Genomic DNA, 16,992 nt, shown 5'->3' on the forward strand with positions numbered 1-16,992 from the left:
CTGAGAAACTTCCTTGTGTTCTGTGAAATCATCTCACAGAGTTACAGCTTTCCACTCAAGAATCCTTTCGCTAAGACAGTTCTTGTGGAATTGGCAAAGTGATATTTGGAAGCCCGTAGAGGGCTATGTTGAAAAAGGAAATATCCTCAGATGAAATCTGGAAAGAAGCTTTCTGATTAACTGCTTAGTGTCTGTTAATTCATCTCACAGAGTTACATCTGTATTTCGTGGATCTCTTTGCTAGCCTTATTTCTGTGGAATCTGAGAACAGATATTTCGGATCCCTTTGAAGACTATAGGGCCAAAGGTAATATCCTCCGATAACAAACAGAAAGAAGATTTCTGAGAAACTTCTTTGTGTTCTGTGAAATCATTTCACAGAGTTACAGCTTTCCCCTCAAGAAGCCTTTCGCTAAGACAGTTCTTGTGGAATTGGCAAAGTGATATTTGGAAGCCCATAGATGGCTACGTTGAAAAAGAAAATATCGTCAGATGAAATCTGGAAAGATGCTTTCTGAGAAACTGCTTAGTGTTCTGTTAATTCATCTCACAGAGTTACATCTGTATTTCGTGGATCTCTTTGCTGGCCTTATTTCTGTGGAATCTGAGAACAGATATTTCGGATCCCTTTGAAGACTACAGGGCCAAAGGAAATATCCTCCGATAACAAAGAGAAAGAAGCTTTCTGAGAAACTTCTTGGTGTTCTGTGAAATCATCTCACAGAGTTACAGCTTTCCCCTCAAGCAGCCTTTCGCTAAGACAGTTCTTGTGGAATTGGCAAAGTGATATTTGGAAGCCCACAGTGGGCTATGGTGAAAAAGGAAATATCCTCAGATGAAATCTGAAAGAAGCTTTCTGAAAAACTGCTCTGTGATGTGTGACTTCCACTCACAGAGTTACATCTGTATTTCGTGGATCTCTTGCTGGCCTTATTTCTGTGGAATCTGAGAACAGATATTTCGGATCCCTTTGAAGACTATAGGGCCAAAGGAAATATCCTCCGATAACAAAGAGAAAGAAGATTTCTGAGAAACTTCTTTGTGTTCTGTGAAATCATCTCACAGAGTTACAGCTTTCCCCTCAAGAAGCCTTTCGCTAAGACAGTTCTTGTGGAATTGGCAAAGTGATATTTGGAAGCCCATAGTGGGCTATGGTGAAAAAGGAAATATCCTCAGATGAAATCTGAAAGAAGCTTTCTGAAAAACTGCTCTGTGATGTGTGACTTCCACTCACAGGGTTACATCAGTATTTCGTGGATCTCTTGCTAGCCTTATTTCTGTGGAATCTGAGAACAGATACTTCGGATCCCTTTGAAGACTATAGGGCCAAAGGAAATATCCTCCGATAACAAAGAGAAAGAAGCTTTCTGAGAAACTTCTGTGTGTTCTGTGAAATCACCACACAGAGTTACAGCTTTCCTCTCAAGAAGCCTTTCGTAAGACAGTTCTTGTGGAATTGGCAAAGTGATATTTGGAAGCCCATAGAGGGCTATGGTGAAAAAGGAAATATCCTCAGATGAAATCTGGAAAGAAGCTTTCTGAGAAACTGCTTAGTGTTCTGTTAATTCATCTCACAAAGTTACATCTGTATTTCGTGGATCTCTTTGCTAGCCTTATATCTGTGGAATCTGAGAACCAGATATTTCGGATCCCTTTGAAGACTACAGGGCCAAAGGAAATATCCTCCGATAACAAAGAGAAAGAAGCTTTCTGAGAAACTTCTTTGTGTTCTGTGAAATCATCTCACAGAGTTACAGCTTTCCCCTCAAGAAGCCTTTCGCTAAGACAGTTCTTGTGCAATTGGCAAAGTGATATTTGGAAGCCCATAGAGGGCTATGGTGAAAAAGGAAATATCCTCAGATGAAATCTGGAAAGAAGCTTTCTGATTAACTGATTAGTGTTCTGTTAATTCATCTCACAGAGTTATATCTGTATTTCGTGGATCTCTTTGCTAGCCTTATTTTTGTGTAGTCTGAGAACAGATATTTCGGATCCCTTTGAAGACTATAGGGCCAAATTAAATATCCTCCGATAACAAAGAGAAAGAAGCTTTCTGAGAAACTTCTTTGTGTTCTGTGAAATCATCTCACAGAGTTACAGCTTTCCCCTCAAGAAGCCTTACACTAAGACAGTTCTTGTGGAATTGGCAAAGTGATATTTGGAAGCCCATAGTGGGATATGGTGAAAAAGGAAATATCGTCAGATGAAATCTGAAAGAAGCTTTCTGAGAAACTGATCTGTGATGTATGACTTCCACTCACAGAGTTACATCTGTATTTCGTGGATCTCTTTGCTGGCCTTATTTCTGTGGAATCTCTGAACAGATATTTAGGATCCCTTTGAAGACTATAGGGCCGAAGGAAATATCCTCCCATAACAAAGAGAAAGAAGCTTTCGGAGAAACTTCTTTGTGTTCTGTGAAATCATCTCACAGAGGTACAGCTTTCCGCTCAAGAAGCCTTTCGCTAAGACAGTTCTTGTGTAATTGGCAAAGTGATATTTGGAAGCCCATAAATGGCTATGGTGAAAAAGAAAATATCGTCAGATGAAATCTGGAAAGAAGCTTTCTGAGAAACTGCTTAGTGTTCTGTTAATTCATCTCACAGAGTTACATCTGTATTTCGTTGATCTCTTTGCTGGCCTTATTTCTGTGGAATCTGAGAACAGATATTTCGGATCCCTTTGAAGACTATAGGGCCGAAGGAAATAGCCTCCGATAACAACGAGAAAGATGCTTTCTGAGAAACTTCCTTGTGTTCTGTGAAATCATCTCACAGAATTACAGCTTTCCCCTCAAGAAGCCCTTCGCTAAGACAGTTCTTGTGGAATTGGCAAAGTGATATTTGGAAGCCCATAGAGGGCTATGTTGAAAAAGGAAATATCCTCAGATGAAATCTGGAAAGAAGCTTTCTGATTAACTGCTTAGTGTTCTGTTAATTCATCTCACACAGTTACATCTGTATTTCGTGGATCTCTTTGCTAGCCTTATTTCTGTGGAATCTGAGAACAGATATTTCGGATCCCTTTGAAGACTATAGGGCCAAAGGAAATATCCTCCGATAACAAAGAGAAAGAAGATTTCTGAGAAACTTCTTTGTGTTCTGTGAAATCATCTCACAGAGTTACAGCTTTCCCCTCAAGAAGCCTTTCGCTAAGTCAGTTCTTGTGGAATTGGCAAAGTGATATTTGGAAGCCCATAGTGGGCTATGGTGAAAAAGGAAATATCCTCAGATGAAATCTGAAAGAAGCTTTCTGAAAAACTGCTCTGTGATGTGTGACTTCCACTCACAGAGTTACATCTGTATTTCGTGGATCTCTTGCTAGCCTTATTTCTGTGGAATCTGAGAACAGATATTTCGGATCCCTTTGAAGACTATAGGGCCAAAGGAAATATCCTCCGATAACAAAGAGAAAGAAGCGTTCTGAGAAACTTCTGTGTGTTCTGTGAAATCACCGCACAGAGTTACCGCTTTCCTCTCAAGAAGCCTTTAACTAAGACAGTTCTTGTGGAATTTTCAAAGTGATATTTGGAAGCCCATAGAGGGCTATGGTGAAAAAGGAAATATCCTCAGATGAAATCTGGAAAGAAGCTTTCTGATTAACTGCTTAGTGTTCTGTTAATTCATCTCACAGAGTTACATCTGTATTTCGTGTCTCTCTTTGCTAGCCTTATATCTGTGGAATCTGAGAACAGATATTTCGGATCCCTTTGAAGACTATGGGGCCAAAGGAAATATCCTCCGATAACAAAGAGAAAGAAGCTTTCTGAGAAACTTCTTTGTGTTCTGTGAAATCATCTCACAGAGTTACAGCTTTCCCCTCAAGAAGCCTTTCGCTAAGACAGTTCTTGTGGAATTGGCAAAGTGATATTTGGAAGCCCATAGTGGGCTATGGTGAAAAAGGAAATATCCTCAGATGAAATCTGAAAGAACCTTTCTGAAAAACTGCTCTGTGATGTGTGACTTCCACTCACAGGGTTACATCTGTATTTCATGGATCTCTTGCTAGCCTTATTTCTGTGGAATCTGAGAACAGATATTTCAGATCCCTTTGAAGACTATAGGGCCAAAGGAAATAACCTCCGATACACAAAGAGAAAGAAGCTTTCTGAGAAACTTCTTTGTGTTCTGTGAAATCATCTCACAGAGTTACAGCTTTCCCCTCAAGAAGCCTTTCGCTAAGACAGTTCTTGTGGAATTTGCAAAGTGATATTTGGAAGCCCATAGAGGGCTATGGTGAAAAAGGAAATATCCTCAGATGAAATCTGGAAAGAAGCTTTCTGAGAAACTGCTTAGTGTTCTGTTAATTCATCTCACAGAGCTATATCTGTATTTCGTGGATCTCTTTGATAGCCTTATTTCTGTGGAATCTGAGAACAGATATTTCGGATCTCTTTGAAGACTATAGGGCCGAAGGAAATAACCTCCGATAACAAAGAGAAAGATGCTTTCTGAGGAACTTCTTTGTGTTCTGTGAAATCATCTCACAGAGTTAGAGCTTTCCCCTCAAGAAGCCTTTCGCTAAGACAGTTCTTGTGGAATTGGAAAAGTGATATTTTGAAGCCCTTAGAGGGCTATGGTGAAAAAGGAAAAATCCTAAGATAAAATGTGGAAAGAAGCTTTCTGAGATACTGCTAAGTGTTCTGTTAATTCATCTCACAGAGCTACATCTGTATGTCGTGGATCTCTTTGCTGGCCTTATTTCTGTGGATTCTCAGAACAGATATTTAGGATCCCTTTGAAGACTATAGGGACAATGGAAATAACCTCCGATAACAAAGAGAAAGAAGCTTTCTGAGAAACTTCTTTGTGTTCTGTGAAATCATCTCACAGAGTTACAGCTTTCCCCTCAAGAAGCCTTTCGCTAAGATAGTTCTTGTGGAATTGGCAAAGTGATATTTGGAAGCTCATAGAGGGCTATGGTGAAATAGGAAATATCCTCAGATGAAATCTGGAAAGAAGCTTTCTGAGAAACTGCTTAGTGTTTTGCTAATTCATCTCACAGATCTACATCTGTATTTCGTGGATCTCTTTGCAAGCCTTATTTCTGTGGAATCTGAGAACAGATATTTCGGATCCCATTGAAGACTAGAGGGCCAAAGGAAATATTCTGCGATAACAAAGAGAAAGAAGCTTTCTGAGAAACTTCTTTGTGTTCTGTGAAATCAACTCACAGAGGTACAGCTTTCCGCTCAAGAAGCCTTTCGCTAAGACAGTTCTTGTGGAATTGGCAAAGTGATATTTGGAAGCCCATAGAGGGCTAAGGTGAAAAAGGAAATATCCTCAGATTAAATCTGGAAAGAAGCTTTCTGAGAAACTGCATAGTGTTCTGTTAATTAATCTCACAAAGTTATATCTGTAATTCGTGGATCTCTTTGATAGCCTTATTTCTGTGGAATCTGAGAACAGATATTTCGGATCCCTTGGAAGACTATAGGGCCGAAGGAAATAACCTCCGATAACAACGAGAAAGATGCTTTCTGAGAAACTTACTTGTGTTCTGTGAAATCATCTCACAGAGTTACAGCTTTCCCCTCAAGAAGCCTTTCGGTAAGATAGTTCTTGTGGAATTGGCAAAGTGATATTTGGAAGCCCTTAGAGTGCTATGGTGAAAAAGGAAACATCCTCAGATGAAATCTGGAAAGAAGCTTTCTTAGAAACTCCTTAGTGCTCTGTTAATTCACCTCACAGAGTTACATCTGTGTTTCGTCGATCTCTTTGATAGCCTTATTTCTGTGGAATCTGAGAAGAGATATTTCGGATCCCTTTGAAGACTATAGGGCCAAAGGAAATATCCTCCGATAACAAAGAGAAAGAAGCTTTCTGAAAAACTTCTTTGTGTTCTGTGAAATCATCGCACAGAGATACAGCTTTTCCCTCAAGAAGCCTTTCGCTAAGACAGTTCTTGTGGAATTGGCAAAGTGATATTTGGAAGCCCAGAGAGGGCTGTGGTTAAATAGGAAATATGCTCAGATGAAATCTGGAAAGAAGCTTTCTGAGAAACTGATCTGTGATGTGTGACTTCCACTCACAGAGTTACATCTGTATTTCGTGGATCTCTTTGCTAGCCTTATTTCTGTGGAATCTGAGAACAGATATTTCGGATCCCTTTGAAGACTATAGGCCCAAAGGAAATATCCTCCGATAACAAAGAGAAAGAAGCTTTCTGAGAAACTTCTTTGTGTTCTGTGAAATCATCTCAAAGAGGTACAGCTTTTCGCTCAAGAAGCCTTACGCTAAGACAGTATTTGTGGAATTGGCAAAGTGATATTTGGAAGCCCATAGTGGGCTATGGTGAAAAAGGAAATATCCTCAGATGAAATCTGGAAAGAAGCTTTCTGAGAAACTGCTTAGTGTTCTGTTAATTCATCTCACAGAGTTACATCTGTATTTCGTGGATCTCTATGCTAGCCTTATTTCCGTGGAATCTGAGAACAGATATTTCGGATCCCTTTGAAGACTCTAGGGCCAAAGGAAATATCCTACGATAACAAAGAGAAAGAAGCTTTCTGAGAAACTTCTGTGTGTTCTGTGAAATCATCTCACAGAGTTACAGCTTTCCCCTCAAAAAGCCTTTCGCTAAGACAGTTCTTGTGGAATTGGTAAAGTGATATTTGTAAGCCCATAGAGGGCTTTGGTGAAAAAGGAAATATCCTCAGATGAAATCTGGAAAGAAGGTTTCTGAGAAACTGCTTAGTCTTCTGTTAATTCATCTCACAGAGTTACATCTGTATTTCGTGGATCACTTTACTAGCCTTATTTCTGTGGAATCTGAGAAAAGATATTTCGGATCCCTTGGAAGACTATACGGCCAAAGGAAATATCCTCCGATAACAAAGAGAAAGAAGCTTTCTGAGAAACTTCTTTGTTTTCTGTGAAATCATCTCACCGAGTTACAGTTTCCCCTCAAGAAGCCTTTCACTACGACAGTTCTTGTGGAATTGGCAAAGTGATATTTGAAAGCCCATAGAGGGCTATGGTGAAAAAGGAAATATCCTCAGATGAAATCTGGAAAGAAATTTCTGAGAAACTGCTTAGTGTTCTGTTAATTCATCTCACAGTGTTACATCTGTATTTCTTGGATCTCTTTGCTAGCCTTATTTCTGTGGAACCTGAGAACAGATATTTCGGATCCCTTTGAAAACTATAGGGCAAAAGGAAATATCCTGTGATAACAAAGAGAAAGAAGCTTTCTGAGAAACTTCATTGTGTTCTGTGAAATCATCTCACAGAGTTACAGCTTTCCCCTCAAGAAGCCTTTCGCTAAGACAGTTCTTGTGGAATTCGCAAAGTGATATTTGGAAGCCCATAGAGGGCTGTGGTTAAAAATGAAATATGCTCAAATGAAATCTGGAAAGAAGCTTTTTGAGAAACTGATCTGTGATGTGTGACTTCCACTCACAGAGTTACATCTGTATTTCGTGGATCTCTTTGCTAGCCTTATTTCTGTGGAATCTGAGAACAGATATTTCGGATCCCTTTGAAGACTATAAGGCCAAAGGAAATATCGTCCCATAACAAAGAGAAAGAAGCTTTCTGAGAAACTTCTTTGTGTTCTGTGAAATCACCGCACAGAGTTACAGCTTTTCCCTCAAGAAGACTTTCGCCAAGACAGTTCTTGTGGAATTGGCAAAGTGATATTTGGAAGACCATAGAGGGCTGTGGTGAAAAAGGAAATATCCTCAGATGTAATCTGGAAAGAAACTTTCTGAGAAACTGCTTAGTGTTCTGTTAATACATCTCACAGAGTTACATCTGTATTTCGTGGATCTCTTTGCTAGCCTCATTTCTGTGGAATCTGAGAACAGATATTTCGGATCCCTTTGAAGACTATAGGACCAAAGGAAATATCCCCCGATTACAAAGAGAAAGAAGCTTTCTGAGAAACTTCTTTGTGATCTGTGAAATCATCTCACAGAGTTACAGCTTTCCCCTCAAGAAGCCTTTCGCTAAGACAGTTCTTGTGGAATTGGCAAAGTGATATTTGGCAGCCCATAGAGGGCTACGGTGAAAAAGGAAATATCCTCAGATTAAATCTGGAAAGAAGCTTTCTGAGAAACTGCATAGTGTTCTGTTAATTAATCTCACAAAGTTATATCTGTAATTCGTGGATCTCTTTGATAGCCTTATTTCTGTGGAATCTGAGAACAGATATTTCGGATCCCTTTGAAGACTATAGGGCCGAAGGAAATAACCTCCGATAACAACGAGAAAGATGCTTTCTGAGAAACTTCCTCGTGTTCTGTGAAATCATCTCACAGAGTTACAGCTTTCCCCTCATGAAGCCTTTCGCTAAGATAGTTCTTGTGGAATTGGCAAAGTGATATTTTGAAGCCCTTAGAGGGCTATGGTGAAAAAGGAAAAATCCTAAGATGAAATCTGGAAAGAAGCTTTCTGAGATACTGCTAAGTGTTCTGTTAATTCATCTCACAGAGCTACATCTGTATGTCGTGGATCTCTTTGCTAGCCTTATTTCTGTGGAATCTGAGAACAGATATTTAGGATCCCTTTGAAGACTATAGGGCCAAAGGAAATATCCTCCGATAACAAAGAGAAACAAGCTTTCTGAGAAACTTCTTTGTGATCTGTGAAATCATCTCACAGAGGTACAGCTTTCCGCTCAAGAAGCCTTTCGCTAAGACAGTTCTTGTGGAATTGGCAAAGTGATATTTTGAAGCCCATAGAGGGCTATGGTGAAAATGGAAATATCCTCAGATGAAATCTGAAAGAAGCTTTCTGAAAAACTGCTCTGTGATGTGTGACTTCCACTCACAGAGTTACATCTGTATTTCGTGGATCTCTTGCTAGCCTTATTTCTGTGGAATCTGAGAACAGATATTTCGGATCCCTTTGAAGACTCTAGGGCCAAAGGAAATAACCTCCGATACACAAAGAGAAAGAAGCTTTCTGAGAAACTTCTGTGTGTTCTGTGAAATCACCGCACAGAGTTACAGCTTTCCTCTCAAGAAGCCTTTCGCTAAGACAGTTCTTGTGGAATTGGCAAAGTGATATTTGAAAGCCCATAGAGGGCTATGGTGAAAAAGGAAATATCCTCAGATGAAATCTGGAAAGAAGCTTTCTGATTAACTGCTTAGTGTTCTGTTAATTCTTCTCACAGCGTTACATCTGTATTTCGTGGATCTCTTTGCTAGCCTTATATCTGTGGAATCTGAGAACAGATATTTCGGATCCCTTTGAAGACTACAGGGCCGAAGGAAATAACCTCCGATAACAACGAGAAAGATGCTTTCTGAGAAACTTCCTTGTGTTCTGTGAAATCATCTCACAGAGTTACAGCTTTCCCCTCAAGAAGCCTTTCGCTAAGACAGTTCTTGTGGAATTGGCAAAGTGATATTTGGAAGCCCATAGAGGGCTATGGTGAAAAAGGAAATATCTTCAGATGAAATCTGAAGGAAGCTTTCTGAGAAACTGCTCTGTGATGTGTGACTTCCACTCACAGTGTTATATCTGTATTTCGTGGATCTCTTTGCTGGCCTTATTTCTGTGGAATCTCAGAACAGATATTTAGGATCCCTTTGAACACTATAGGGACAAAGGAAATAACCTCCGATAACAAAGAGAAAGAAGCTTTCTGAGAAACTTCTTTGTGTTCTCTGAAATCATCTCACAGAGTTACAGCTTTCCCCTCAAGAAGCCTTTCGCTAAGACAGTTCTTGTGGAATTGGCAAAGTGATATTTGGAAGCCCATAGTGGGCTATGGTGAAAAAGGAAATATCGTCAGATGAAATCTGAAAGAAGCTTTCTGAGAAACTGCTCTGTGATGTGTGACTTCCACTCACAGAGTTACATCTGTATTTCGTGGATCTCTTTGCTGGCCTTATTTCTGTGGAATCTCAGAACAGATATTTAGGATCCCTTTGAAAACTATAGGACAAAGGAAATAACCTCCGATAACAAAGAGAAAGAAGCTTTCTGAGAAACTTCTTTGTGTTCTGTGAAATCATCTCACAGAGTTACAGCTTTCCCCTCAAGAAGCCTTTCGCTAAGATAGTTCTTGTGTAATTGGCAAAGTGATATTTGGAAGCCCATAGAGGGCTATGGTGAAATAGGAAATATCCTCAGATGAAATCTGGAAAGAAGCTTTCTGAGAAACTGCTTAGTGTTCTGTTAATTCATCTCACAGTGCTACATATGTATTTCGTGGATCTCTTTGCTAGCCTTATTACTGTGGAATCTGAGAACAGATATTTCGGTTCCCTTTGAAGACTATAGGGCCAAAGGAAATATCCTCCGATAACAAAGAGAAAGAAGCATTCTGAGAAACTTCTCTGTGTTCTGTGAAATCATCTCACAGAGGTACAGCTTTCCGCTCAAGAAGCCTTTCGCTAAGACAGTTATTGTGGAATTGGCAAAGTGATATTTGGAAGCCCATAGATGGCTATGGTGAAAAAGAAAATATCGTCAGACGAAATCTGGAAAGAAGCTTTCTGAGAAACTGCTTAGTGTTCTGTTAATTCATCTCACAGAGTTACATCTGTATTTCGTGGATCTCTTTGCTGGCCTTATTTCTGTGGAATCTCAGAACAGATATTTAGGATCCCTTTGAAGACTATAGGGACAAAGGAAATAACCTCCGATAACAAAGAGAAAGAAGCTTTCTGAGAAACTTCTTTGTGTTCTGTGAAATCACCGCACAGAGTTACAGCTTTCCTCTCAAGAAGCCTTTCGCTAAGATAGTTCTTGTGGAATTGGCAAAGTGATATTTGGAAGCCCATAGAGGGCTATGGTGAAATAGGAAATATCCTCAGATGAAATCTGGAAAGAAGCTTTCTGAGAAACTGCTTAGTGTTCTGTTAATTCATCTCACAGAGCTACATCTGTATTTCGTGGATCTTTTTGCTAGCCTTATTTCTCTGGAATCTGAGAACAGATATTTCGGATGCCTTTGAAGACTATAGGGCCAAAGGAAATATCCTCCCATAACAAAGAGAAAGAAGCTTTCTGAGAAACTTCTTTGTGTTCTGTGAAATCATCTCACAGAGGTACAGCTTTCCGCTCAAGAAGCCTTTCGCTAAGACAGTTCTTGTGGAATTGACAAAGTGATATTTGGAAGCCCTAGATGGCTATGGTGAAAAAGAAAATATCGTCAGATGAAATCTGGAAAGAAGCTTTCTGAGAAACTGCTTAGTGTTCTGTTAATTCATCTCACAGAATTACATCTGTATTTCGTGGATCTCTTTGCTGGCCTTATTTCTGTGGAATCTGAGAACAGATATTTCGGATCCCTTTGAAGACTACAGGGCCAAAAGAAATATCCTCCGATAACAAAGAGAAAGAAGCTTTCTGAGAAACTTCTTTGTGTTCTGTGAAATCATCTCACAGAGTTACAGCTTTCCCCTCAAGAAGCCTTTCGCTAAGACAGTTCTTGTGGAATTGGCAAAGTGATATTTGGAAGCCCATAGAGGGCTAAGGTGAAAAAGGAAATATCCTCAGATTAAATCGGGAAAGAAGCTTTCTTAGAAACTGCATAGTGTTCTGTTAATTAATCTCACAAAGTTATATCTGTAATTCGTGGATCTCTTTGATAGCCTTATTTCTGTGGAATATGAGAACAGATATTTCGGATCCCTTTGAAGACTCTAGGGCCGAAGGAAATAACCTCCGATAACAACGAGAAAGATGCTTTCTGAGAAACTTCCTTGTGTTCTGTGAAATCATCTCACAGAGTTACAGCTTTCCCCTCAAGAAGCCTTTCGCTAAGTCAGTTCTTGTGGAATTGGCAAAGTGATATTTGGAAGCCCATAGAGGGCTATGTTGAAAAAGGAAATATCCTCAGATGAAATCTGGAAAGAAGCTTTCTGATTAACTGCTTAGTGTTCTGTTAATTCATCTCACAGAGTTACATCTGTATTTCGTGGATCTCTTTGCTAGCCTTATTTCTGTGGAATCTGAGAACAGATATTTCGGATCCCTTTGAAGACTATAGGGCCATAGGAAATATCCTCCGATAACAAAGAGAAAGAAGGTTTCTGTGAACCTTCTTTGTGTTCTGTGAAATCATCTCACAGAGTTACAGCTTTCCCCTCAAGAAGCCTTTCGCTAAGACAGTTCTTGTGGAATTGGCAAAGTGATATTTGGAAGCCCATAGAGGGCTAAGGTGAAAAAGGAAATATCCTCAGATTAAATCGGGAAAGAAGCTTTCTTAGAAACTGCATAGTGTTCTGTTAATTAATCTCACAAAGTTATATCTGTAATTCGTGGATCTCTTTGATAGCCTTATTTCTGTGGAATATGAGAACAGATATTTCGGATCCCTTTGAAGACTCTAGGGCCGAAGGAAATAACCTCCGATAACAACGAGAAAGATGCTTTCTGAGAAACTTCCTTGTGTTCTGTGAAATCATCTCACAGAGTTACAGCTTTCCCCTCAAGAAGCCTTTCGCTAAGTCAGTTCTTGTGGAATTGGCAAAGTGATATTTGGAAGCCCATAGAGGGCTATGTTGAAAAAGGAAATATCCTCAGATGAAATCTGGAAAGAAGCTTTCTGATTAACTGCTTAGTGTTCTGTTAATTCATCTCACAGAGTTACATCTGTATTTCGTGGATCTCTTTGCTAGCCTTATTTCTGTGGAATCTGAGAACAGATATTTCGGATCCCTTTGAAGACTATAGGGCCATAGGAAATATCCTCCGATAACAAAGAGAAAGAAGGTTTCTGTGAACCTTCTTTGTGTTCTGTGAAATCATCTCACAGAGTTACAGCTTTCCCCTCAAGAAGCCTTTCGCTAAGACAGTTCTTGTGGAATTGGCAAAGTGATATTTGGAAGCCCAAAGATGGCTATGGTGAAAAAGGAAATATCCTCAGATGAAATCTGAAAGAAGCTTTCTGAAAAACTGCTCTCTGATGTGTGACTTCCACTCACAGAGTTACATCTGTATTTCGTGGATCTCTTGCTAGCCTTATTTCTGTGGTATCTGAGAACACATATTTCGGATCCCTTTGAAGACTATAGGGCCAAAGGAAATATCCTCCGATAACAAAGAGAAAGAAGCTTTCTGAGAAACTTCTGTGTGTTCTGTGAAATCACCGCACAGAGTTACAGCTTTCCTCTCAAGAAGCCTTTCGCTAAGACAGTTCTTGTGGAATTGGCAAAGTGATATCTGGAAGCCCATAGAGGGCTATGGTGAAAAAGGAAATATCCTCAGATGAAATCTTGAAAGAAGCTTTCTGATTAACTGCTTAGTGTTCTGTTAATTCTTCTCACAGGGTTACAGCTGTATTTCGTGGATCTCTTTGCTAGCCTTATATCTGTGGAATCTGAGAACAGATATTTCGGATCCCTTTGAAGACTATAGGGCCAAAGGAAATATCCTCCGATAACAAAGAGAAAGAAGCTTTCTGAGAAACTTCTTTGTGTTCTGTGAAATCATCTCACAGAGTTACAGCTTTCCCCTCAAGAAGCCTTACGCTAAGACAGTTCTTGTGGAATTGGCAAAGTGATATTTGGAAGCCCGTAGTGGGCTATGGTGAAAAAGGAAATATCGTCAGATGAAATCTGAAAGAAGCTTTCTGAGAAACTGCTCTGTGATGTGTGACTTCCACTCACAGATTTACATCTGTATTTCGTGGATCTCTTTGCTGGCCTTATTTCTGTGGTATCTCAGAACAGATATTTAGGATCCCTTTGAACACTATAGGGACAAAGGAAATAACCTCCGATAACAAAGAGAAAGAAGCTTTCTGAGAAACTTCTTTGTGGTCTCTGAAATCATCTCACAGAGTTACAGCTTTCCCCTCAAGAAGCCTTTCGGTAAGATAGTTCTTGTGGAATTGGCAAAGTGATATTTGAAAGCCCATAGAGGGCTATGGTGAAAAAGGAAATATCCTCAGATGAAATCTGGAAAGAAGCTTTCTGAGAAACTGCTTAGTGTTCTGTTAATTCATCTCACAGAGCTACATCTGTATTTCGTGGATCTCTTTGCTAGCCTTCTTTCTGTGGAATCTGAGAACAGATATTTCAGATCCCTTTGAAGACTATAGGGCCAAAGGAAATATCCTCCGATAACGAATAGAAAGAAGCTTTCTGAGAAAATTCTTTGTGTTCTGTGAAATCATCTCACAGAGGTACAGCTTTCCGCTCAAGAAGCCTTTCGCTAAGACAGTTCTTGTGGAATTGGCAAAGTGATATTTGGAAGCCCATAGATGGCTATGGTGAAAAGGAAAATATCGTCAGATGAAATCAGGAAAGAAGCTTTCTGAGAAACTGCTTAGTGTTCTGTTAATTCATCTCACAGAGTTACATCTGTATTTCGTGGATCTCTTTGCTGGCCTTATTTCTGTGGAATCTGAGAACAGATACTTCGGATCCATTTGAAGACTATAGGGCCAAAGGAAATATCCTCCGATAACAAAGAGAAAGAAGCTTTCTGAGAAACTTCTTTGTGTTCTGTGAAATCACCGCACAGAGTTACAGCTTTCCTCTCAAGAAGCCTTTCGCTAAGACAGTTCTTGTGGAATTGGCAAGTGATATTTGGAAGCCCATAGAGGGCTAAGGTGAAAAAGGAAATATCCTCAGATGAAATCGGGAAAGAAGCTTTCTGAGAAACTGCATAGTGTTCTGTTAATTAATCTCACAAAGTTATATCTGTAATTCGTGGATCTCTTTGATAGCCTTATTTCTGTGGAATCTGAGAACAGATATTTCGGATCCCTTTGAAGACTATAGGGCCGAAGGAAATAACCTCCGATAACAACGAGAAAGATGCTTTCTGAGAAACTTCCTTGTGTTCTGTGAAATCATCTCACAGAGTTACAGCTTTCCCCTCAAGAAGCCTTTCGCTAAGACAGTTCTTGTGGAAATGGCAAAGTGATATTTGGAAGCCCATAGAGGGCTATGTTGAAAAAGGAAATATCCTCAGATGAAATCTGGAAAGAAGCTGTCTGATTAACTGCTTAGTGTTCTGTTAATTCATCTCACAGAGTTACATTTGTATTTCGTGGATCTCTTTGCTAGCCTTATTTCTGTGGAATCTGAGAACAGATATTTCGGATCCCTTTGAAGACTATAGGGCCAAAGGAAATATCCTCCGATAACAAAGAGACAGAAGATTTCTGAGAAACTTCTTTGTGTTCTGTGAAATCATCTCACAGAGTTACAGCTTTCCCCTCAAGAAGCCTTTCGCTAAGACAGTTCTTGTGGAATTGGCAAAGTGATATTTGGAAGCCCATAGTGGGCTATGGTGAAAAAGGAAATATCCTCAGATGAAATCTGAAAGAAGCTTTCTGAAAAACTGCTCTGTGATGTGTGACTTCCACTCACAGAGTTACATCAGTATTTCGTGGATCTCTTGCTAGCCTTATTTCTGTGGAATCTGAGAACAGATATTTCGGATCCCTTTGAAGACTATAGGGCCAAAGGAAATATCCTCCGATAACAAAGAGACAGAAGATTTCTGAGAAACTTCTTTGTGTTCTGTGAAATCATCTCACAGAGTTACAGCTTTCCCCTCAAGAAGCCTTTCGCTAAGACAGTTCTTGTGGAATTGGCAAAGTGATATTTGGAAGCCCTTAGTGGGCTATGGTGAAAAAGGAAATATCCTCAGATGAAATCTGAAAGAAGCTTTCTGAAAAACTGCTCTGTGATGTGTGACTTCCACTCACAGAGTTACATCAGTATTTCGTGGATCTCTTGCTAGCCTTATTTCTGTGGAATCTGAGAACAGATACTTCGGATCCCTTTGAAGACTATAGGGCCAAAGGAAATATCCTCCGATAACAAAGAGAAAGAAGCTTTCTGAGAAACTTATGTGTGTTCTGTGAAATCACCACACAGAGTTACAGCTTTCCTCTCAAGAAGCCTTTCGCTAAGACAGTTCTTGTGGAATTGGCAAAGTGATATTTGGAAGCCCATAGAGGGCTATGGTGAAAAAGGAAATATCCTCAGATGAAATCTGGAAAGAAGTTTTCTGAGAAACTGCTTAGTGTTCTGTTAATTCATCTCACAAAGTTACATCTGTATTTCGTGGATCTCTTTGCTAGCCTTATATCTGTGGAATCTGAGAACAGATATTTCGGATCCCTTTGAAGACTATAGGGCCAAAGGAAATATCCTCCGATAACAAAGACAAAGAAGCTTTCTGAGAAACTTCTTTGTGTTCTGTGAAATCATCTCACAGAGTTACAGCTTTCCCCTCAAGAAGCCTTTCGCTAAGACAGTTGTTGTGGAATTGGCAAAGTGATATTTGGAAGCCCATAGTGGGCTATGGTGAAAAAGGAAATATCCTCAGATGAAATCTGAAAGAACCTTTCTGAAAAACTGCTCTGTGATATGTGACTTCCACTCACAGAGTTACATCTGTATTTCGTGGATCTCTTGCTAGCCTTATTTCTGTGGAATCTGAGAACAGATATTTCGCATCCCTTTGAAGACTATAGGGCCAAAGGAAATAACCTCCGATACAGAAAGAGAAAGAAGCTTTCTGAGAAACTTCTTTGTGTTCTGTGAAATCATCTCACAGAGTTACAGCTTTCATCTCAAGAAGCCTTTCGCTAAGATAGTTCTTGTGGAATTTGCAAAGTGATATTTGGAAGCCCATAGAGGGCTATGGTGAAAAAGGAAATATCCTCAGATGAAATCTGGAAAGAAGCTTTCTGAGAAACTGCTTAGTGTTGTGTTAATTCATCTCACAGAGCTACATCTGTATTTCTTGGATCTCTTTGCTAGCCTTATTTCTGTGGAATCTGAGAACAGATATTTCGGATCCCTTTGAAGACTATAGGGCCGAAGGAAATAACCTCCGATAACAAAGAGAAAGATGCTTTCTGAGGAACTTCTTTGTGTTCTGTGAAATCATCTCACAGAGTTACAGCTTTCCCCTCAAGAAGCCTTTCGCTAAGACAGTTCTTGTGGAATTGGGAAAGTGATATTTTGAAGCCCTTAGAGGGCTATGGTGAAAAAGGAAAAATCCTAAGATGAAATCTGGAAAGAAGCTTTCTGAGATACTGCTAAGTGTTTTGTTAATTCATCTCACA

This window comes from Macaca fascicularis, chromosome 20 (genome assembly GCF_037993035.2).
Source record: "Macaca fascicularis isolate 582-1 chromosome 20, T2T-MFA8v1.1".
NCBI classification, from domain to species: domain Eukaryota; kingdom Metazoa; phylum Chordata; class Mammalia; order Primates; family Cercopithecidae; genus Macaca; species Macaca fascicularis.